The 24,977-nt window shown below is 42.9% G+C and overlaps 1 protein-coding gene and 1 long non-coding RNA gene across 2 annotated transcripts in view; one reads left to right on the plus strand and one right to left on the minus strand.

The window, feature by feature from the left end:
- Window positions 1-24,977, plus strand: part of HS3ST4 (heparan sulfate-glucosamine 3-sulfotransferase 4) — a 441,443-nt gene that overhangs the window by 241,308 nt on the left and 175,158 nt on the right. The window lies entirely within an intron of this gene.
- LOC114674443 (uncharacterized) overlaps window positions 19,471-24,977 on the minus strand; it is a 103,588-nt gene continuing 98,081 nt past the window's right edge. Inside the window, exons 6-7 of the long non-coding RNA XR_013411733.1 lie at window positions 23,070-23,127; window positions 19,471-20,828 (exon numbers count right to left, since the gene is read on the minus strand). This is a non-coding gene — a long non-coding RNA (uncharacterized LOC114674443). The remainder of the gene's footprint in view (window positions 20,829-23,069; window positions 23,128-24,977) is intronic.

Consider the following 24,977-nt stretch of genomic DNA (forward strand, 5'->3'; position numbering starts at 1 on the left):
ATATTTTAAAACTTTTATTTTAGGATTGGGGTACATGGGCAGGTTTGTTATATAGGTAAACTTGCGTCATGGGCGTCTGTTGTATGGATTATTTTGTCATCTTGGTACTGAGGCCAGTACCCAACAGTTATTTTTTCTGATCCTCTCCCTCCTTCCGTCCTCCACCCTTAAGTGGGCCCCAGTGTCTGTTATTCCCCACTATGTGTCCCTGTGTTCTCATCATTTAGCTCCCACTTATAAGCGAGAACATGTGGTGTTTTGGTTTTCTGTTCCTGCATGAGTTTGCTGAGGATAATGGCCTCTAGCTCCATCCATGTTCCTGCAAAGGACATAGTCTTGTTCTTTTTTATGGCTGCATAGTATTCCATGGTGTATATGTACCACATTTTCTTTATCTAGGCGTACGAAAAACGTGCTTCTGGTTGTGGAAATTTGCAAAGCTTCACGGAAGTGGCCTCACCTAAAGGATATAACTGTTTCTAGATGAGTCCTGGATGGAGCCTTCACCTCTCTCAGACCTCTCTAGGCCAGCCCTGTCCAAACTCCAGCCACTCTTACTCCTTTTGTTCTAAAACGCTGAAGTGAAATTCAATCACAAAACCCATATGAGATCTGCTAAGTCCCAGATGGAGAAAGGTTAATCTCTCTTCACAGAACTTTCTACTTCCTCTTTCTTTGCCTCGTGCTTTAAAATTCTTTTATTTGCAAGTGACAGACACCCATTCAAGCACTGGCGTAAGCAAAAATGTTCTCAATTATCTAAAAAAGTTCAAGGTGTAATAATGGCTTCAGGCATGGCTAGATCCAGTATATTTCAGTCTGACTGCGACCAAGAGGATGTCAACAGAAATCATTCTTTCTCCATCTCTTGCCTGTCTTTTCCTGTCTCCTTGTTTCATCCTCAGCCTGGTCCTCCTTAAATATTGATAAAGATATATTAGCCACTCCAGATTTATGTCCCACCAGTGTAGGGATCCCAGCAGAATGAGAGGACTTCTTTTCCAACGGCACCAGCAAATGTCCGGGTGCTGGCTCTCAGAGGACAACCTGGGTCATGTATTTCCATTTCTGATCCAATGATCATGAGTTTTTCCTTCTGCAAACAAAAAAAAAAGGAAAACTCAGCTAATTTTTGTATTTGTTGTAGAGACAGGATCTCACTGTGTTGCCCAGGCTGGTCTCGAACTCCTAAGCTCAAGTGAGCTTCTGCTTTGGCCTCTCAAAGTGCTGGGATTACAGGTGTGAGCAACTATGCCCAACCAAGATGAACTTTCAGTATAGAGTTTTGCTCCTTCCTTTTAAGAAACCTCCACCCCAGGGAAATGCAGCCTTTGGGAAGCACATCCCTTTCAATAGAATTGTTTCCCCCACAAGCTGCCTCTGGGAAGCAGGGAGGCGGCCCTCTGCCATGTGACCCCTCCGAGCTGGGAAGACTGCAAGGAAGAGCAGGAGCAGCCCAGCCCTGCTGCATTTCTTTTCTACCGGCCATGGAGTCCTTGTTCTCTGTGCTTCCCCTCCCTACAGAAAACGGTGAGCAAATGTCCCCACGACGCTGCCTTCTGCCAGGCCCATGGCTTTCATGCACTTAGGGGATGCATTTTTATTTCTTTGCAGGAACAAGGCCTAAAAATAGATAAAGTACAGGGCACAAACGATAACCATTCGATGTATTGACCCAGCTACGAGTTTATCTTGGTGAAATTCAGATTCGCTCTTTATTCCCGAAAGCAAAAGCACCTTCAATGGGCAGTTATGGAGGCATTACCAGGCCCATTTGGCAATAAAATGTGACTGACTTCATTATGCAGGATGGAGACAAGAAATAGCTGATCTTAAATCACAGGGCCGCTGACCAGGATGCACTTGGCACAGGTCTATGCAGATAGATTCTGTCTGGTGGGAAGCGGTGCTGCAGAAAGGGAGTCTGTTATTAAAATGCAGAATTCATTTAAGTCCTTTTATTTAGCGCGTTGCCAAAAGGTAATTTATGTGTAACGTGTAGCAAGCCATATGGCTGTGTCTGGAGGCTGCCCCTGCTCTTCCTTCCAGGCTTCCCAGCTCAGAGGGGTCACATGGCAGAGGGCTGCCCTCCCTGCTTCCCAAAGGCAGCTTATGGGGGAAATAATTCTATTGAAAGGGACATGGTTCCCAAAGGCTGCGTTTCCCTGGGCTGGAGGTTTTTTAAAGGGAAGGAGCAAAACTCTACATTGAAAGTTCATCTTGGTCAGGCACAGTTGCTCACACCTGTAATCCCAGCACTTTGAGAGGCCAAAGAAGAAGATCGCTTGAGCTTAGGAGTTCAAGACCAGCCTGGGCAATATAGTGAGACCCTGTCTCTACAAAAAATACAAACATTTGCTGGGTGTTGTGGCAGGTGCCTGTGGTCCCAGCTGCTTGGGAGGCTGAGGTGGGAGGATCACTTGAGGCCAGGAGGTCAAGGCTGCAGTGAGTCGTGATTGTGCCACAGCACTGCAGCCTGGCTGCAGGGCAAGACCTTGTCTCAAAAAAAAAAAAAAAAAAAAAAAAGTTTATCTCTGTACTCTGTACTTGGTACTTTCTATTCCCACAAATTGCAATGGGGCAGTAGAAGAGCTCCATAAAGCAGTTTGCTGCTTATTACTTCCTTGCTGATACCCTGTCTCCATTTTTTAGCCTAGGGGAGGAGTGGTAACTGCCATTTTTTTGCACCTGCCTCTTGTGAAGTCTAGTTGAGACCTTCACACTCTGGATCTCATGTCGACCCAACAACAGCCCCATGTGACATGTTATTACTCCCACTACCTGAAGGTACTGTCTCATACTCTGATGGACCACAAAAACTAATGACAATACCTGGTATAGCAGATGCTCACTGCAAGCCAGACACTGTGCTTAGCACTTTAAATGCATGATCCTACGTACCCTTCACAAAATCCTTCAGAGGTACTTAACTGCTATTATCCCATTTTACAGAAGAAGCATCTGAGGCTTAAGAAGGGGAAAGGACTTCTTCCAGGCAGAGCAGCTCCTCAGTGGCAGACCTGGCCTTTAAACTCAGTTCAGCTTGGTTTCTAAACCTAGGCATTTTCCAGAAAGGGAAGGTGAGATTTAGGTGCTGAGGTTTCTCCAGAAGTGGGAGGAAGAGAGAGCGGATCTCAGACACGGTAGATCATTTTCACTTCCTCCCTCCCTTCGCTGTCAATGATGGCAGGTAATCGTAGCCTTTCTGTTTATTCTGCTGTCTGCTTCCAGATTTCTGTGTCCCACATTTTGCCAGAGAGACTTGGGGTGATTCACACCCCACAGTTGAAACTCATATTTGGCTTCTCAGTATCTGTTTCCTTCTGAAAAGCTGCTCTCCGTCAATGCTGCTGTCTAATTCTCCTGCACTCAGACACCCAGCTCTCAGGCAATCTCATTAAACTGGCTTTAATTACTTATGTGGAGGCAAAGAGAAAGACTTCTGATGTGCCTCTTCGCCACAGCCATTATTGATTGGCTGCCGAGAGGTTTCTGTTAGACAGCGGATTAGAAAAGGTTAGTTTCCCTAATTCTCTAACACTCTTCCTGGTGATAATTGGTTCCCAGGTGAAACATAATCTCAGACAGAGGCGTCTTGAACCGGCTTTCCACCTTCCATTGCATTTGAAGTGAAGTTTAGCACAGCTGAAAAATCTGGATTTCCACCATTTCTCGGGGTGGAACACAAAATTTTAGATGCCACGGTGAGGGTAGGTCTCGCTTTATGAACTCTCTGGCAGTCGTCAGATTTTATCTGCTTGTATTTTCTCCCTGTTTACTAGAAGGGTAAATCACAGCTGGTGTATTGGCTTTGCATGGCTCTAAAGGAATATCTGAGACGGGGAATTTATAAAGGAAAGAGGTTTATTTGGCTCATGGTTTTGCAGGCTGCTCATGATGCATGGTGCTGGCGTATGTGTCCGGTGAGGCCTCAGGAAGCTTCCAACCATGGCAGAAGGTGAAAGGAGACAGTGTGTCACATGGGGAGAGAGGGCGAGAAGGAGGAAGTGCTGGGCTCTTTTAAACAACCAGATCTCCTGGGAACTCATAGAGCGAGAACCCACTCACTACCGCAAGGCCAACACCAAGCCATTCAGGAGGAATCCGCCCCCATAACTCAAACACCTCCCACCAGGCCCCATCTCCAACATTGGAGGTCGCATTTGAATATGAGATTTGGAGAGGGAACCATATCAGCTGGTTTTCCCAGTGCCTGTGAATATCTTCACCTCTATCTTAGGAAGGGTCAGGCGAATCCTGAGCTGCCTTTCAACCTTGAGGCCTTTGGTAATTTGGGGAGGAGGTTCCTGCTTCTCAGACAGATATGTTTTGACTTGTTGGTAAGTGTCTGCTTCTTCCTTGGCTCTTTTATCCTGTTGGTCCTCTGAATACTGGCAAACATTAGTGCATTACGAGTAGGTAACCAGGCTGAGATGTAGGATCTAGAAACCATTACCCATTAGAAGGGGTTGAAGAAGCTGAGGTTGTTGATATGGGGAAGGAAAACACTCTGTCTCCCCTAAGGAGAAATAAGAGGCAAAGGCCTCATAGCACAGATGTCCCAACATGAGACAGAAGTGGCCATTACGCTTCTGTGTGGTTCCAGAGGACAGAATCGGGTCTAGTGGACAATGAAGGGAGGTTAATGGGCAATTTTGACTCCTTGAAAAAGAACATTAGTGACTGGCTTTGTCAGGAAAGACAGCTTTGCAGCACTGTGGGCTCCTGGGTACTGGGGATGTGCAGGCTGAGGTGCTTTTCTGTTGAAGCCTCAGTAGAGGTGTATATAAGGGCATTTGGATGTGGTGATCTTGTAGCCATGGGCAGTTGACTTAGCGTCTTAGAGAAATGCAGAAGACAGCAGGGTTTGTGAGTGAGGCTGCATGTGGACTGTGCCAAACCGGAGAACACTTTCCCTCCATACTGAGCCTCTGCTGGTTGCTGTAAGTTGGTAACGTGGGCCCGATGTTGCCAGGTATTTGGGATTTTTTAATGCAGATTTTATGTTTTAGAGAAATTCCAGGTTCACTGCAAAATTGAGTGGAAGATACAGAGATGTCTCTTGTATTCCCCGGCCTCCTCAACCATGCATAGCCTCCTTGATATGATTTGGCTGTGTCCCTACCCAAATCTCATCTTGAATTGTAATCCATGTAATCTCCGCATGTTGAGGGAGGGAAGTGATTGGCTCATGAGGGTGGTTCCCCACTCCTGTTCTCATGATAGTAAGTGAATTCTCATGAGATCTGATCGTTTTATAAGTGTCTGGCATTTCCCCTGCTTGCTTCCTCTCTCTCCTGCCACAGTGTGAGAAGGTCTAATCACCTTCCACCATGATTGTAAATTTCCTGAGGCCTCCCCAGCCGTATGGAACTGTGAGTCAATTAAACCTCTTTCCTTGATAAATTACCCAGTCTCAGGTATTTCTTTATAGCAGTGTGAAAATGGACTAATACACTCCCCCATGAACAACATCCCCCACCAGAGTGGTACATTGGTTGCAACTGATGAACCTACACTAACTCACCATTATCACCCAGAGTCCGTAGTTTACATTAGGGTTCACTCTTGATGTTGTCCATTGTATAGGTTCAGACAAATGTATAATGGCTTGTGTCCATCATTAAAGCATCTGTAGAGGACTACGTGCTCGCAAACGAGATGTTCCCGATAAGTCCTGCTCTTGCAAACGAAGCAGGGCTTTGGGGGCTTGTTTATGTGTAAACATCTTGAAAATCCAGAAAGTCAGGGAAAGGTCAGAAAAACAACAATGTGTCTTGTGACTTGGCAACATTCCACAAACGACTGTATAAAATAAAGCAGAGCGCGCCATTCGAGGCAGCCGCCATGTTTGTCTTGTCTTGTATTGTCTTGTGTATTCATTCCTTTGTTTAGGAAACACGCGGACCCCAACAGCATCACACAGAGTATTTTCAGTGTCCTAAAAATCCTCTGTGCTCTGCCTTTTCATTCTCCCCTCCCCCAACTCCTGGAAATCACTGATATTTTTACTTTATTCATAGTTTTTCCTCTTCCAGAATGTCATATGGTTGGAAGCATACAGTATGTCGGCATTTTTGGATTGGCTTCTCTCATGGAGTCATATGCAGTAAAGGTTCCTCTGTGTCTTTGTGGCTTGATCACTCATTCCCTTTTAGTGCTGAATAGTATTCCATTGTCTGGATGTGACACAGTTTGTTTATCCATTCATCTGCTAAATGACACCTGGTTGTTTCCAAGTTTTGGCAACTTATGAGTAAAGCTGCTATAATGTTTATATGTTTATAGCATATTTGGCCTTTTTAAAAAGATAGACATTGAGACATTTATATGAAATCTCCCACGTAAAAAAATGTCGTTAAAAAAATAATTTCTGGGACTGATAAAAGTATACTGAGATATCAGAATCTTTTTTTTTTTTAACTTTTGAAAACTAACTTTGAAAATAGGGATGAGGTCTTGCCATGTTTCCCAGGCTTGGCTCCTAAGCTGAACTTCTGGGTTTAAGTCATTCTCTTACCTTGGCCTCCCAAAGTGCTGGGATTACAGGCATGAGCTATCGCATCCAGCCGAGATACTAGAATCTCTTGACTTCTGCTGAGTAACTGAGGGATAATCTCCATGATGGTCCTTTTGACAAGACAGGGATGTATTTAGGTGATAATGATACCATTATGTGGATTTCCAGCTGGAATGGATATTTCTGTCAGCACCTGGAGAGAGAATTCCATTAATGATCTTTGGGATTCTATGTTCAGTTCTGTCCTACTAAGTGATTTGGTAGGGACCTAGAAGACCCACTAATCAGATATGCAGATGATACAAGGCCGGGTGTGGTAATTACTGAGACATGATGAAATCAGGATTCAGAATCATCTGATCAAGTTAAAGCTCTAGAGAGACACCAGTAAGTTGACATTTAGTAGGAGCTCATGCAAAAATCTTGTGTTAGGTCTAAAGTATGAGTTACTTCCTCACCAGATGAGAAGAAAAGCCAACTTGGAATGTGTTCATGTAAAAGGAGAAAAACAAATAAGATCTAAGAAGTGTTGTCTGATCACAAGATGAATTTAGCCAGTAATTAATAAAGATCATAAAAAAGGTTAAAGCTGAAAATACATAGATAGTTACCCATTCATCAGCTGTTACACAGCATTTTCTCTGTGTCAGGGAATGTGCTCCATGCAGGGAATAAAGGGATGAATAAGGCTGGTTCTGGCCCTTGATACACCTTGGGGAACTCACAGCAACAGATTAGGATGCATTGTAGCCCAATGGCATAAATTCTACAGATGAGGTTTCTGCAGAAAACTGTGAGACTCTAGGAAATACAGTAACTGCTTTTCTAGCATAATATAATTTCACATAGCAGGCAAGATAGAGTTTTGGAAGGAAGAATGGAAATGGAAAGTACAGTTGCAGGTGTAGTGGTAGTAGATATTTGTCTTTGTACCACCGAGTATTTGGCATTTGGCATTAGAAGACTGTAGACATCTCTCAGGTTTTGTGCTTTGGATGAGATTGGTTCAGATCCATGGAATGCATGATTGGCTCAGACAGTCAGGGCATGCTATCTTTTGGCCACTCAAGTTGGGATCAATTAGGGACAAGGTCATACCTTTCTGGGACCATTTTGTTTTTTTTAGTCAATAGGAAAATTGAACATCTGTCCAACTGGTTGCCAACAAAAGAGAAAGTAGGTGGAAGAACTAATGTAACTGTGGGATGAGTTGATGGGGGGTAAGAATGGCACCAATATTAAGGAAATACAGAAATGAAGAAACGGAAATTCTGTCCTACTATTATTAGTTCAACCTTAGACCAAGTTGTGCTTGAAATCTTGCCCATAGACTATTAATTTATACAAACCTGTTAATTCTCTTTTTCTTATATCACTTAAGCTGAATATTTTCTCATTTCTAATAAAGGGACTCCTATGCGATCGTATTTACCTGTAGTGGTTGTAGCAAAGAAAGGGCATTCCAGGCAGAGGAACAGGAGCATAGGAAAGCCCGTGCTCAGAAGCGTAGGAAAGCCAGTGGGTTCATGAAACCCTGAGTGGTGGTCTCACTGGTTTTGTAGAGTGTCCTGGCGAGAGGTGCAGCTGGGGAGCTAGGTGGAAGCTGGATTATGATGAGCCTGAGAACTTTCTGGAGTTCACTGTTTCATGTTGCCTGGTTGACAATGAGAAGCTTTTTACAGCTTTTGATTGGGGCGTAGCTCTGATGTGCTGTGCGAGTATTTTCAGAATGTACAGAATGCTTCTATACTCATTTACCCCTTGTATCTTCCCATTGACACAGGGAAGTTGGTAAGTATATCTGTTTTGCAGCTGCAGAAGCAGGAATGAGCAGATTCAGCAATTAGCCCAAAGTTACCTAGTGAAGATTCCAAGCTCTGCAGTGTTGAGGGGGTCTGTTGGTGGACATGAGTGGCGTGCTGACCACAAGGCAGTAGGAGGGAAATGCACAGGGTTGGAGACATCCAGCTGGGCTTTCTGGGGCAATCAGAAAGCTTTGGGTTCAGCAATGGAAAAGTTCTTCAGCTCCACAAGTGCTTTTGAGTTCAGATTCTACTAGCAGATGTTGAAATATACCAAACCTGACCCAAACAACTGTATCCTTTCCCCAAAGCCAAGCATAGCATCAGCAGTTGTCACCAATGAGGACAGCTGGGCCCAGCAAGACAAGAAGATCAGAGCAAACCGAAACCAAGAACATAATTCTGGACACACAGGAGGCCCAGGGAAGCTCTCTGGAACAGCTGGGAGACAGTTGGAGGACCTCAGGCCATAATAATTTGTGTCTGCAAGAAGAGCGTAATCTCATTTTGTAGTTGCAGGCAGATGAGGTTGGGGACTTTCGAGTTACATATATTTCATTGTCTTTTTAGGAAAAAAATAAGTGTGCATCTTCTGCCTGGGATCCATGCGTCTGTGTAAAAACACAGGCAGGAGCTCGCACACCTATCTCTTGCTCAACCATACTGAGTATATTGGAAAGACTGCAGCTGTGATAGGGAGCTGGTACCTGTTCTTAAGAAATAAACAGAAATAAAATACTCCCAAGGTTTTATCTATGGTATTAAAAAAAAAAGGAGAAGAAAAGCAAAAGGCTATTTTTTAATTCCCATGTGCTAACCTCCTTCCTGCCTCAAGGCCAGTGCGTCTGGTATTTCCTTGGCCTTGAACTCTCCTGCTTCCGTTTTCCATGTCCCCTCTCTACTTCCCCTTTTACTGCAGGCTCAGCTTAAATGTTACATTATCAGGGAAGTCTTCCTTGATCTCTTGGACAGGGCAGGTTTTTCTATTTCTTGTTTTAATGGTGCTCTCTAATTTTCTTTGGAAGCACTTCTCACCTTTGCACTTCATAAGCAAATGAGGTAACTATTGGCTTATACCCCCTTTCTCCTGCTAAACCAGACATTCTGCAAAAGGAATGTCTGTCTCATGCTGTGTACCTAGAATCTAGTCCGACGTCTCGTATTTAGTAAGTGATCAGCGATGACCAGTGATGGCTGAATGCATAAATTTGGCCCTCTGACTCCAAATTAGAATCGTTTAACCACTGTTAATTGTTTGGCTGGTAGTTCCTGCATGCAGAGACCAGAAACACACATACCTCATTGGGCCAGGTGGGGATGGTGGTGAGTAGGAGCTCATACCCTTTCCCTAAGGGTATAGATAGATGCTACACCCCATGGACTGTTTGTTGCCTTACAAGCAATGTAGACCCAAACTAACCAGATCTTACAGGTTTTTAAGGAAAGTTTTGAGACCTTGATTTTATGGGTACTCTTTCAACTTTTAAATGCTGACAACATTTATTATTATTATTATTATTATTGAGGCAGAGTTTCGCTCTTGTTGCCCAGGCTGGAGTGCAACGGTGTGATCTCGGGTCACCACAACCTCTGCCTCCTGGGTTCAAGCAATTCTCCTGCCTCAGCCTCTCAAGTAGCTGGGATTACAGGTACCCACTACTTTGACCAGCTAATTTTTGTATTTTTTAGTAGAGATGGGGTTTTACCGTGTTGGTCAGGCTGATCTCGAACTCCCAACCTCAGATGATCCACCTGCCTCGGCCTCCCAAAGTGTTGGGATTACAGGTATGAGCCATCGCACCTGGCCAACATTAGTTTTAAAAGGTAAACGTCCTATTTGTCAGCTTGCGTTCTCTGCAGAGATGCTTGCCATACTTGCCTCTTTGCACTGCTCAGGCTGCACTGGGAGGGGAACATTCTGTCCTCAGTGCCATTTTAAAACGTGTTCACTGGAAACCACAGGCAAAAATAGGGCAGCTAGAATGAGGAAGGTTTGGAAATTATGCCATGAAGGGAGCTATGGCCTCAAATGCAGATATTTAATGTGACTCTTCAGCTTTGCTGCCTGGCTCTCCTAGTTTGGTGCCTAATTTACTGGATAAGACTCTGGACCCCAAGGTGCCCCAAGAGTTACAACTGTAAACACATGGGATGGTAGGTAGGTAATAAGACTGATTATTCACAAATACATTGGTTCTTATGCACCCACATGGATGTGATTCCTCTCCCAAGCAGACCTCAGAGGAGGTCAGAGCTTTATTTCAATTACATGGCAATTTCCCAGCTATTCCGGGAAGTGCTCTTTGGAAATTGCCATCAGAGCCTGAACATAATTTTTAAATGTCCTCAATTGTGAGAAATCTCCAGATTTGATTTTTTTTTTTTTTTTGAAACAGCTAAGAGTTATTTGGAGCTAAGTCCAGTGAATTAGTCTGATGATTAAGCTTACCAGTACTATTCTGGGGCCACTGTGATGTATGATTAAGCCTTAATAAGAGCGTGGTCAGGATAAGGCATGCTAGGGTTAGGCAGCAGGCCAAAGAGGAGGAGAAAAGAGACGGTACCAAGTAGAATCCTGCTTAGTATGGGTTTAGGCTATACTTACCTAGTTCCAAAATGCCTAAGATGTCAAGGCAAAGCATAACTGAACATGGTTCGGAAGGGATTTATAACATGAGCAGGGATTTGCAGAATGAACCAGAATGCTGGAGTTCGTTCCAGCTATGCTGAGAGCTGGGAGAGCTCTCATGTTTAGGCAACTCTGCAAGCCTTGACCAGGGGCATGGACAGCAGAGCCAAACTCCTAGAGAAGAAGATTTGCAAGAAGTATGCACAGATCATAATTGAGGTCGGAGCATGAAGTAGGTTGACCATATGGATGAAAGTGCCAATCCAGGCAGAAGGTTTACATTCAGAGTGAACATAAAACTCCTTACCAAGTCCTTCACTGCCCAAGTGATGTGTTTTCTGGCTTTCTCTTCATCTTCATCTCCCCACCGACTCTCTCCCTTGTTTTCTGAACTTTAACCGGAAAATCCAACCAATGGTTTTCTTGCTGTTTCTTGAGCACATCTGGTTCATTTCTGTCCCAGGGCTGTTTGCCCTTGCTGTCCTGCCTGGGACACTCTTATGTTAAATTGGTAGATTTTCACTTGTCTGGCTCTTTTTCATGTAAGTCTCATCTCAGCTGTTAGTTTCTCACCAAGGCCTTCCTGCAACTTTGAGACCAAAATAGTTTCTCCCCACCACTAGGTACTCAAAACCCAATACTCTGGTTTTTTTTTGTTGTTGTTGTTTTGTTTTGTTTTTTGTTTGTTTTTCTTGAGACAGAGTTTCGCCCTTGTTTCCCAGGCTGGAGTGCAATGGTGCGATCTTGGCTCACCACAGTCTCTGCCTCCGAGGTTCAAGCAATTATCCTGCCTCAGCCTCCTGAGTAGCTGGGATTACAGGCATGCGTGACCACATCGGGCTAATTTTGTATTAATTTAGAGACAAGGTTTCTTCATGTTGGTCAGGCTGCTCTTGAACTCCCAACCTCAGGTGATCCCCCCTTTCTTGGCCACTCAAAGTGCTAGGATTATAGGCATGAGCCACCGTGCCTGGCCAATACCCAGTTTTTTATCCTTTGTAGCATACCCAGACTTGCACTGTTATTTGTGAACTTCTTTATTTTATTTTTTGTTTTGTTTTATTTTTGTTTTTGTTTTTGTTTTGAGACGGAACAAAACTTGCTGTCGCCCAGGCTGGAGGGCAGTGGTGCAATTTTGGCTCACTGCAAGCTCTGCCTCCTGGGTTCACACCATTCTCCTGCCTAAGCCTCCTGAGTAGCTGGGATTACAGGCACACGCCACCACAACCGGCTAATTTTTTGTATTTTTAGTAGAGATGGCGTTTCACTATGTTGGCCAGGTTGGTCTTGATCTCCTGACCTTGTGATTCTCCCACCTCAGCCTCTCAAAGTTCTGGGATTACGGGCGTGAGCCACCATGCCTGGCCAACTTCTTTATTTTCTATCTCCCAGAACTAGAATAGAATTCTGTGTGGGCAGGATCTTTGTCTGATCGTCCTCTCTTTTATCCTCAGTTATAACTATGCATGATGCGTGATAGGGGCTCATTCAATATTTGTTTAATGACTCAACAAAGGAACAACAGCTTGGACCGTAGGATAGAATTAGCTCATTTAATGTAGGGGTTGAAAGAATTTAGGGGATGAATAGAATCAGCTCGCGTCACTTGGACCTGGGTCTGCTGGCAGCAAGACATAGATAGTGGGGCCTGTACCAACTGATGGATTTCAGAACTCAGGCATGTTGTCGGTCCTGAGGCTCCTAACTTGGAGACTGGGGGAGGAGAAACAAGAGATGATGGGATATCCATTGCACAATGAATGATATAAAGAGTGGATTCTGAACAATCTGGTCAATAGAATTCTTGGAAGAAGTGAGTCACCAACCAGTGACGAGTTCTGAATGTTTGTTGAGCAATGAGTCTCTCAGGGTTATAATCACATATCTTATTATATTTCCTCCTGTTTGACAGCCTTAGAGTGAAGGGTCATCTGGAGTATAGAGAGGTCTTCTGCCAGTCAAAATCCTTTCTCAAAGAGTACTGAAAAACAGGACTTTCATCACCCCAGGCTGCCTTACTGTGTTAAACAGGCTGTCTCTTCATAGAATTATTTCCTTAGGTCCTTGGGGCCTTTATTTTCTATTATTCTACTGTGTTATCACTTCCCTTTTTTTTCCTTTTCTTTTATATATTTTTTAGAGGCAGGGTCTTTCTCTGTTGCCCAGACTGGAGTGCCGTGGTGCGACTGTGGCTCACTGCAATCTCGAACGCCTGGGTTCTAGTGATCCTCCTGCCTCAGCCTCCCAGTTAGCTAGGATGACAGTCATCCACCGCCATCCCTAGCTGATTTTTAAAAAACTTTCCTGTAGAGACAGAATCCTGCTATGTTGCCCAGGCTGGTCTTAAACTCTTGGCCTCAAGCAATCCTCCCACTTCAGCCTCTCAAAGTGCTGGGATGACAGGTGCAAGCCATCATGCCCAACCTCCCTGTCTTGTTTTTAAAATAAACTCTGTAGTACCCAGAGAGTGTTTTATTTCTTTATCTTAAAACATTAATAAACCAAGCAGTTCAAAAAACAATCCTCTTCGTTAAAGCAAAATGATAACACTAACCATAACCATAATTCTAATAATAAAAATCTGGAAAATTGAACCCCTGCCAATTGCCACTTATCAACTATATTTTATTTTATTATTTTATTTTTCTCACCAACCATATTTTAAATGCTGAGATATTCTTAAGCATCAGGGGCATGGAAACTTTTTGTGCCAAGATATCCCCTGGAAATATATATGGAGGACATAACATGTGTTCCAACATGAAGGATGGATTAAATAGATTGTAATACATTGAATCCAGCAAATATTGCCTAGTTCTGAATACTCTAGAGCAACATGAGGTGCTGTTTATAGTATCAGTGGTAAGTGCAGGTTACGAAGTGTAGAATCCCACAGTGCTTAACTACTATGTAAAAGGCACTAATGAGAAAAGACTCAAAAGGAAGGCAGAAAAAGTCTAATGGCAAATGCTGGATGACATTTTGGGGCTGTTGAAAATATGGGCGACTTTATGTCTGTTCTATTACCAAAACTTTTAAATGTGGGTATAGCACTTCTATTTAAAAAAAAAACCTGAGGATGATTTCTTGTAAAAGCAAAATCATTCTTCTAAAGTGCTCACAGTCAGGGCGGATGGCTGAATAGAATACCAAACTCCATTATGAGTTCCATTTTTAGCTCTGTTATCAAATTCTGATGTAAAACCAACTATGACATAATCATGGTAATAAGCAACATTTGTATACCATTTTACAATTTTCCAAGGGCGTTTTCATGAGCGGTCATATTTAATCCTCACAACAACGTGGTGAGATTTAAGAATTTTCGGACTGGGTGAGACCTATGATTGTTTCTGCTTCGTGGCTTGTTTATCCTTCTCTGCTTGGCATTTTCCTCACCAGAGCTTAAAAGTACTTTGTATATTTAGACATTTAACTATAAATCGCTTTCAGATGATGTATAAACTCTTTAAATATGCCTAGTGTCAGCAGTGATTCTTGGGAAATATTTCCTTAAGAGATGCGGTAAATTTCCCTACTTCTTGTTACTTTCCTTCTCCTCCCCTCCCCTCTCTTGTCCCCAGTTGCTGATCCACAATGAAAGAGCCTCTTTTTCTACATTTGTTAGTGCTGCAGTTTCCTCACTCCCTAGTTCAGCCAGGTCTGAGTTCCTGTCCCACAACCAAGAAGAATAAGGTATGCAGACACTGGAGAGTGAGTAAGGCAGAGTAGGATTTATTAAGTGACAGAAAAGCTCTCAACAGCAAGAGGGGACCTCAAAGTGGGTTGCCAGGAATGGGGCAAAGTTCTGGGTCTTGTATGTGGCAGAAACAAGGAAGTTTTCTTTGGATTCTGCCTTAATGAAAGGGGTAAAATTCTCCCCTGGGAATGTTGCACCTGCACATGGTTGGGGTTGGCCATAGTAACTCCATCTTGGTTATTACCTATGAATGCCTAAGCAAAATCCCCTGGGGGGTGGGCACTAAAACCACAATGCTGATGTTAATGATATTGTAATGAGCTGGGTTAAGGACATTTCCATTGATTTATTGTGCCTGTGCCTAAGTTGAGACAGTCCCTTCTGAGCAAACGTCCTGGCATAAGAGGAAGTTCTTAACTACATTTCACCCCATGAGCTACTTAACAGGTGTGGTGCAGGTGCGGTCCCATGGGTGTTTTTCTTCTCCCAAAACTCTTCTTCTCTATCTTCCTACCCGGTCTCTGACTGCCTCCTCTTTCATTATAAGTTCCTGGATATCTGGAGGTAGCACAGGGCTAGGAATGTTCATGTGCCCAATGACCAGTCATCAGTAAAAGCCCCAAGAAGCCTTATCCAGGCATCTGGAAACCTGGGTCTCTTTCTGAGGGAATCTCCCTTTTCAACTGTGATTTCACTCAGCTGAGTTCCTTGGCTTCCATGTTACTCATTCATGCTTATTTGAACAACTTGACTTAAAAAAATTCTTTTAATTTCATAAAGTGTTACTATATTATCCTCTGTGAAAAACAAAACAAAGTAAAACAGAATATTAGACAGCGCTAAAATTCCCACTGATCTCCTATATCTAATTCCAGTTCCCACTCCATCCCCAAACATGACTACTGTTAACAATTTATAGTATAATGTATCAGACCATCTCCTACCTGCTGGCAAATATATGGCTGCCGAAAATGCACCACATACAATATAATTATTGTGTATATTGTATATTATTGTTCATATTGAGTGTGTGTACTTAAGAAAGTTATACTAGCCATGTAATTTGATAAATTGCTTTTCCCCCTCTTTCTCAATAATGTATCTTGGAAGTATTTACATGTTAATGCATTTTTCGTGATTGCATAATGTTCCATAGATGACTACACCAGAGTTTATTTAGTCAGTCCACTAGTACCAAATTTGGTTCCCAGGCTTTTGCCATGATGAACACACTGTAGTTAACTTCTCATTATACACCTTCTTTTGTACCTGGGTGTTTCCTTTGATATACTCTGAAAATAGTAATTGCTGCATCACAGTAAATATGTGTCATAATTTTTAAAAGATAATGCCAAGGTACTTCTCAAAGCAGTCAGTACAATTTCTACTCCTGCAATGTCTTCGCCAACTTTTGTTATCAACAACTTGGTTTTTCTGTTCTGCAAAATTTATTCAGTCTGTGATACCACTGCAGTTGATTTTGGGATTGTAATGAAATGAGATCATATACCTTGGCACTCTACTTGCCTACTGCCCATTTTCCAAACCTCAGTTTCTCCATGTTGCCATCATGCCCATGTGTAACAACCCACCATTCCATTCCACTTTCATTCAGATACAGGCTTCCATCTTTTGACCAAAATGAACTTAGCTTATTGATTATTTACTGAATTCACTTTTTCATTTCCCAAATATTACATGAATGATGGATTCCCTTTTTCCCTAGCACCCATTCAAAATGAAGTTATCATTCTGTCCTACCCATGGTCCCTTTTGTTGCCAGATCCCAATTCTAGTCACTCCCAAAGGAAATCCAGACAGTCTTTGCTTAATACTATGAAGAGGCTTAAACAGTATGTTCTGCCGCCAGCCACTCTTTCTGCCGTTCAAGAAACTCTCATTTCTTGTGCATCGATTTTGAAGGTGATGGTATAGACAACCTGTCGAGAGAGTTTGCAACATCCAGATGTTTTCATCCTCTTCCAATTACAGGAGGCTTTTGGATTGTAAAATTACAGTGCAGATGTTGAGGGACACGGGATGAACACCTGTCACAGAGATTGGCCATATTGCAGTGTGTTAAGGTCATATTTCCTGGTGGGTAGTAACAGATTGATAATGCATTCACACCACACTGCTGCTTTGTGAGAGATCTGTCTTGGCAAAGTCTCAGAGAAATCAAGGGGGAGTTGAAAGGGCTGATGTAAGGAAGAAGGATTAGTTATGTTCTTGTGTGCTTTGGGCAACCAGAATAATCCATTGTCCTCTCTGCTATCTAAGCTGTCATCCCACAGCATCCTTTCACTCCACAGATTTCACTGAGCATCAGCAATGCGCCAGGGAGTGTGCAAATGCCGTGGATACAAAGACAAGGGGAAAAAAGGATCCTGTAGCTGCTCTCAGGAAGCAGACGATTTAGTGGCAGACATGGATGCAAATCAAATTTTATGCACAAATGTGAAATTGCAACTGCCATAAGTGAAATGTAACAGAAGTGTATGGTGCGAAGAGCATAGGTAACAGGGGCAATTTACTTAACCAAACAGATCGGGAAAGGCTTCTGGGAGGAAGTTACAATGCAAGTGAGAGGTAAGTAGGCAAAGAGTTAGTGGAAAAAAAAAATCACTTCTAGCAGCAAGGAAGGCAGGTGCAAAAGTCCTGTGGCAAAAAGGTAGTGCACACTCAAGGAACTGAAGGGCAGTGTGATTGGGAGCAGCAGGCAAGAGAAAGCATAACACCCAATGTCCCAGTGTGGTTGGGGAGCTGAGCAGAGGGGCCTTGGATTCTGTGAAGGGTTTGGGGTTTTGTCCTAAGAACAATGGAATACATTAGAAAGGTATTAAGCAAGTGTGTGTGGTGATGGGGAACGGAGGTAATGACTCCATTTATATTTTGAAAAGATGAATCTGATTGCAATGTAGGAAATCAAAGGCATATCATTTCATGGTACTCCATAAAAGCATTTGAAGGCTTTCCATTGCTATCAGGATGAAATTAAAAATCTTTAACATTGTTTTTAGGACATGACCCAATATGGCTAATGTTAACTTTAAATCCTCATCTCAGAAAATGCTCCATTATCCATGTCATGCCCAGCAAGTCTAACAACTTGTTGTATTAATCAGTGATTGCTCTGATAATGCTGTGTAACCACCCCCACAAAAACTCCAAATCTCAGTGGCCCACACAAGCATTCATTTTTTCTCCTTCACGAGTCTGTGAGTTGGCTCAGGAAGTGCTGCTTCTGATTGTGGACTGCGTTCAGGTCTCATTTATTTGTTTCTTATTCTGGAATCCATGCAGTCACCCAGGTCATTTTTATTTTTATTTTTTTAAAACGCAAAATCACAAGTATGAGCAGCTAAGCCAAACCACAAATGCCCATTTATAGTTTCTGCTCATGTCACCTTTGTTAGTGTTTCATTGGCTAAAGCAAGCCCTGTTTCAGTGCAGTGGGAAGTACAGTGTTTTTGGAAAAAGAAAGGAAGGATGGAAGAATTTTGAATTAATGATACAACCAATTGCACTTGCTCTTACTTAAATCATAGTATATGTGGGTGGTCAAGTGTAATATTTAGGAGTGCAGGCTTTGAGGCAATGCTTTGTGGCTTTGAGTCCTGGCTTTAAAACTTCCCAGCTGTGCAGGTATGGGCAAATAATTAATCTTCTGGTACATCAGTTTCATGATCTATGCAAAAAAAAAAAAAGATAATACCAGTGCCTACCTCCATCAGGAGGATTAATTTGGTTAAGTGCTTTGAGAAGTGCCTGGAATATAAGTGCTTAGTAAATATTAGGTGGTATTAATATACATTCATATCTTCTTATTTTAACCCAGACATGTTTTGAAAGTTTGAACTATTCCTACTTTAGAAAGTCAATGAGGTACATGCACCATATAATACAGAACAGCTCCGACAGTCTTAAGGTGTCAAACCCAGGTCTTTATCCTTCTTCAGCTTGAGACGGTGCAACAGCTACTGACCTGATTCTGAGGCAACAGCCCACAACCAGACTCTTGTATATTCTGCCATGAAACATGATCATTCAAAATGGGAAAATAAAACATGATCATACAAAATAAAAAATAGGAAAATAAAATTTGTATACATGTTTAAATCAGAACAGCTCCAGTTAGGGACAAAAACTAGTATATATATATATATATATATATATATATATTTTTTTTTTTTTTTTTTTCAGAGCATTTTGGATTTTAGGCTTCTGGATGAAGGTTGTTGGCTGGTGTTAGCTTTGTAATGTGCTGGGGCCATGCATCTTCCCCTGTGTGTGTTCTCCTCTTGAAATGCCCTCTGGATCCCTCTTCATGTATAAATTCCGGTCATACATGGTCCCCGCATCACTGCTTTTCCTTGAACATCTTTCATCCCCCCAGCTGGAAATAATTTCTCCTGTTGCTCCATTCTCACACTATTGATCAGTCTGTACCCCCTTGTTCTAATTACTTGTATTGATTCTTGAGTTTAGGTATGGTGTAAAACTCCAGGCATTCCATAAATGTTCTTTGACTCTGATACTAAATGCCACTATCACCTAGTTTCTTTTCTTATGCCTAATACTGATGGCTGCTACAGTCGTCACCATCGTGGTACCTACTGAGCACTTACAGTGATGTCACCACTGTAAGGAGCACTGACGCTCATCACCTGACCTGACTTCCATGGCTCTGTGCAGCAATGCTGTGGTTAGGCTTATTTTACAGATGAGGAGACTGAAGCAAAGCAAGACTTAATATCTTGCCAATTCATAAATTGTGGGATCTAAGGATGATAGCATTGAACTAACAGTCAGCCCACGGACTTTGTAGATGATATTTATTACCCCCTTAGATACAGAACAGCTGGGTCGCACTGCTTTTTGGAGCAAGTGTCATCTGGTAATACATTTTTTAAAAAGGTATTTTTAGTTTTTGTGGGTACATAGTAGGTGTATGTATTTATGGGGTAAAAGAGATGTTTTGATAAAAGCATGCAATATGTTTATTACACATTGTGGAGGATGGGGTATCCAACCCCTCAAGCATTTATCCTTCGAGTTACAAACAATCCAATTACCCTCTTTAAGTTATTTTAAAATGTACAATTAATTTATCATGACTATAGTCATTCTATGGTGCTCTCAAATACTAGGTATTTTTCATTCTTTCTAACTATTTTTGGTGCCCATTAACCATCCCCACCTTATCCCCACAACAGCCCCACCATACCCCCACAACAGCTCCACCACTACCCTTCCCAGCCTCTGGTAACCTCCTTCTACTCTCTATGTTCATGAGGTCTAGTGATGTTTTTGAATGAACAAATGAATATTCTTTTCCACTGGGGACCTTTCTTTTATGGCATCTGTGTGTCAGAGGAAACCAGAACTGGACAGAGGTTGAAGTGGTGAAGACAGTTTTGATTTGGGAACTATTGCAATAGGGGAAGAGAGACTTCAGTGTAGAATTGGGCTTTATTATGGCTACAGCAGAGAGAAGTGGAGATTTGTGGCCAAGGAGCAAGGTGAGGGGTCAATGAAGGATCATGAATAAGGGGGATTCTGGCTAAATGGACTCAGCAGGATTCTTGTTAAGCGTAGGACAGGGTGATTGGATATCAAGGATGGGGGATAAGGAATTTGATCACATATCAAGGGTGGAGGATTTTCACTAAACTGACCAAGCAGGATTCTTGCTAAAACTAGACTAAATGGGTCAAGAACAGAGCCCCAAGGCAAGCCTACTGAAAAATGGAGCTCAGAGGATGCTAGCCGAAGTTTGTTGAAGGAGAAAATCTTGTCCCTTGGAGACGGTCATCAGGGTCTCCTTGAACAGCCCCAGTGCACCCAGTACCTCCTAGTGCACACCCCTTGCAGAAGGACAGCTCAGATTGAGAATGCTTCACAAATTCACAAATTACCTGTGTTGTACCAGCTTGTGACATCTATTCCCTGACCCAAATTTTGGAGAAGGACAGCTTTGGCATCAGTGAGGGCAGTGGGCTGGAGGAAAAAAAATGGAGACTATCAAGGGACACAGACTCATCAATGTCCAGTTAGCTGACACATCTGCTCCCTGGCCTTGAGTGGTCCTTTGGCCTGGGTCTTCCTCTGCCTTCTTTTCCATAGCTTACTCCCATCAACACACTCAGAGACATCACATCGCTCCAATGTTAACTCCTGCAAATGAACAGAGACTGGATCTTAGTTATTTTTGTGCTTTCCCTCCCCAGAATTATTATAGGGCCTGGCTCACAGGGTACACTCAGGCAATGATGATTATTTCTTTAAATGAATAATTCATTCATTGGATGGATGGATAGATCTTTGGATGAATGGATGGTCGGATGGATGAATGAATAGATGAATGAATGAATGGTGACTGTCAGACTGCTTGTTTGATGCCATACACATCTAACTATTTTTTGCCTGAAATGTTTATTTTCAACCAGCTCTGTTGAGTCATTTCAAACACCTGAGATAGTAGCTTTTGCACCATCTCAAGCTGAAGAGGATAAAGATCTAGGTTTGACACCTGGAGACTGCATTCCTGAGCCCAGTAGGTAAAAGAGCATCGACTTCGGAGTCCCACAGACTTGCACAGCATGTTGCATTGATCAGCTGAGCTTGAGTGCCTTCATTTGCAAAGTAAATGCAATAAGCCCCACCTTCTGGGGTTGTCATGAGGATTAAGTCAAATAACATATGTGATGCCCCTTGACCAAGGCTCAGCATGGGATGGGCACTCCAGGATGCCAGCTTTGATGACTCTTCCTATTATTACTGAAAACACAGCCTGTGGATCAACTCCTCGGTCCACACCCCACTGGGCACTCCTTGTCCTAAACAGCATGTAGACTCCTAGCTTTGTAGGAAGCAGGGATTATATCCAGGGGCACCCCACTGGGTCTTGAAGTTAATCCTTCCTTCTGTAAACACTGACCTCCACCTGCTGCTAGGGCGTAGGCCTCCTAGCATCATTTGGTGCTGGGTGGAACTGGAAGCTGAGAGGGGATTTAGATCAGAGGCTGAAGTCAGCAGCAGGTATTCCTAGATGAGGCCCAAAGCAATGAATATGCAGCAGGCCAGCCTGCAGCCACTGCCAATTTTTCCAGAGGGAAGTTGACCTTGGTTTGGTGTCTCTGCTCATCCTCTGCAGAATGCACAGTGCATAGAAACTGGAGTTAGGCAACCTTGGGTGTGAGTTCCTTCTACAACCGGGTGGATATTGGGTACATCACTTAACCTCTCTGAGTTTTGGTTCCGTTACCTATGAAATGGAGATAATAATACATTCCTAAATGTGTCTTGATGAAGATACAAGATACTAAAACACTAACACATTATACTAATTGCAGGAACTGTCACCTGGTACTATACACCCAAATGGCAATTTAAAGAATGTCCAACCTACTTAGCAAAGCCCATGCATCCTATCTGTATCCCACTTTGCTTTCTACTCTCTATGTTGCAGACATCAGTACTTCAGTCCTTGGGGTTGAGGTGTGCGAGCCCCAAACTATACTCCAGTTGTCTTCTTGCTGCTTTATAACAAAAACAATTCACTGCCATATCCTTTAGCAGCTTTTTAAGTGGGAAAGAAAACTAGGGCTCCTGAGCACCAGTTTTCCCAGGCATTTTTCTAGACCCTAGACCCAAGAGTTGGCAAACTATAGTCTGTGAGTCACATTTAGTCTGCCACCTGATTTTGTACAGCCCGCGAGCTAAGAATGATTTTTACATTTCTAAATGGTTGAAAACCACCATGGCACCTATTTACCTATGTAACAAACCTGCGCATCCTGCTCAGGTACCCCAGAACTTAAAAAAAAAAGAATTAAATCAAAAAGTAAAAGGAAAAAAAAAGAAAAAGAATATTTTGTGGTACATGAACATGAAAATCATATAAAACTCATTGTCCATAAATGAAATATTGTTAGAACACATTCACGCCCAGTTGTTTATGTAGTCGTGTCTGTGGCTGCATTTGAGCCACAATGACAGAGCTGAGTAGTGGTAGCAGAGACAGCATGGGTCATAAAGCTGGAAAGATTTATTGTCTGATCCTTTACAGAAAAAGTTTTCCAGGCTCAGTCCAAGGGCACGCTTTCATTTGGGTCATTCAGTGTAAGTAATGGTCCTTCCCATGGGGCGCAAGAGTCCAGGGCCTCGAAACAGTGACTGTTCAGTTGGTTTCCTCCAGGAAAGAAATGGACTGATACTGGGGGCTATGCAGTCTCTGACCTTGAACATTTTTAGATGATGGCCATGTGGCCACAGGTAGGCAACTCCATCAAGGGGATTCAAGCATCTGATTGGACAGGATCATCTCTTAAGTCCTGGTGTTATTTTTTATGAGCTCTTAACTTCTCTCAGTCTCAGTTTCTTCATTTGTAAGAAGGAAATTTTAACAGCGCTTACCTCAAGGGTTATTGTGAGGCTTGAGTGGCTTAAGCATCACAGGTACTCAGCACAGGGCCTGACACATAAAAAGAATTTAAATATGCATTATTATTAATATTGTTATTACTATCATTTTCAGTCTGTCTCCTGCCTGCCATGTGAGCAAGGGTGAGTTATCCCATCCACCAAAGCCTCAGTTTCTTCATCTTTAAAACGGTGCCAATCACGAAACCCACCTCATACAGGGCTTGGGAATTTTAAATGTCTTCATGGATAGTGCATTTCTGCATGCAGTAAGCATTCAGCAGATGCTTCCTTAAACCTCCCCACTTCCCTGCGACACTGAAATTCTATGAGTTTGCAGTGTCCTTGGAGCTTCCCAGTGTGGCTTTCACCTCTGGACCCTTCATTTGTCACAAGCCATGTGCCATCCTACATCTTTCCAATGCATCCGTCACGCCTCTGTGTGAATCATCTAGACCTTTTGAGGGCTAGGTTTTTGTAAGGCCCTTCTTAGTTATCTAAAATTAAGGTGAAGTAACAGCCAGCTCCAGTGACTTTAATATACAAATTGCATCCTGGCACGGTTTGATGTAGCTGAGCCCTGGCTTGTCTCCCAGGATTGGAGAGACTGAGTAAGTTATGCTTAGCTTGTGTCGAGGAGCAGGTGGGGAGGCAGGCACCAAGGTGTGATGGCTTCAGGGGCTGCCAGGGAAGATCTTTGTGAAATGCTATTTATGCTTCATCAGGAACCCAAACAACTGCTCATGAGTCCTCAGCCTACTCCACAAAGCTTTGGCCTATTTCTTGAACACTGACGAGCTGACTTATTATAGCCATTATCTCCTTCTTCCTTAGTACTAGAAAGCCTGACCTCACAGGGCATGTGACCATTCAGAATAAGAACTACATCTTCTAGCATCCTTTGCTACCCAGTGAGGCCATGTAAGTTCTGCCCAATAGGGTATAAACAAAGGTATCCTGGGAAACTCCCTAAAAATGTTCTTTAAAGGGAGGGGACCCACTCCTTTTAATTGCTTTGTCTGTCCTCCTGGGTGGAATGTGGATGAGATGGGTGGAGCATGAGTGGCCATCTTAGACCATGTCATAAATTGGATTCCCTCTGAAGAGCAGGCTCTAGAGCTTTGAGACCAAGTGATTTATTTGCCAAGTGGTTCCGGGAAGCATTGGTAAGGTCAGGAGTGAGAAAGTGAAACAAGAAGGGAAGGATGCCAATTATGGGTGTGTTCATGAAGAAATTATGTTGGATTCTTCCTGCTGGGGAACTCTGGTGAACTATGCAGCACGTACTTCAGAACTGTCCACCTTGAAAGGTGAGGGAGCTGGGGTATTTATACACCCAGTTCTGTCTACCATTGATTGAGGGGTGCTCCTGGGGGTGCTACCTCCCTGGCACTTCCAGTTTGCTTTTTGTGGACTGAACATCCAGCTTAGCACAGAAAGGGGAAAAGTCTCAGGTGCTTGCAAAAAGGAGCTGTCTGAATGTTTAGAGATGGTGAATACTTAGGGGATATAGGAGAACTGGCAGCAATTGCTATAGACCAAGAGGTTGAGCATGCAGAGCAAAATAAAAGAAGGTGCTTTGCTCCTTGCTGACTGTGAGACCATCACCCCAGGCTTGGATGGCTTATCTTTAGACTTTGTGTCAAAGAAAAAAATTATCTTTTTAAAAGCCATTGTTCGGTTTTCGGTCACTCAAAGCCAAACCTAATCCCAAATGCTCTATCACATAGTAATAATGATAGTAAAGGCAACTAGCTTGAATCTGCTTACCTGTTTATTATCCTTCTTTCTCCTCCCTTTCTACCCCTGCCAAAGGTGAGCTTTACAACAGAAGAGACAGAATCATTTCTAGCTGCTTGATCACACTACCCACTCCTTAATAGGGTGTCTGATACATGGAAA

Source organism: Macaca mulatta, chromosome 20 (assembly GCF_049350105.2).
Source record: "Macaca mulatta isolate MMU2019108-1 chromosome 20, T2T-MMU8v2.0, whole genome shotgun sequence".
In the NCBI taxonomy this organism is placed as follows: domain Eukaryota; kingdom Metazoa; phylum Chordata; class Mammalia; order Primates; family Cercopithecidae; genus Macaca; species Macaca mulatta.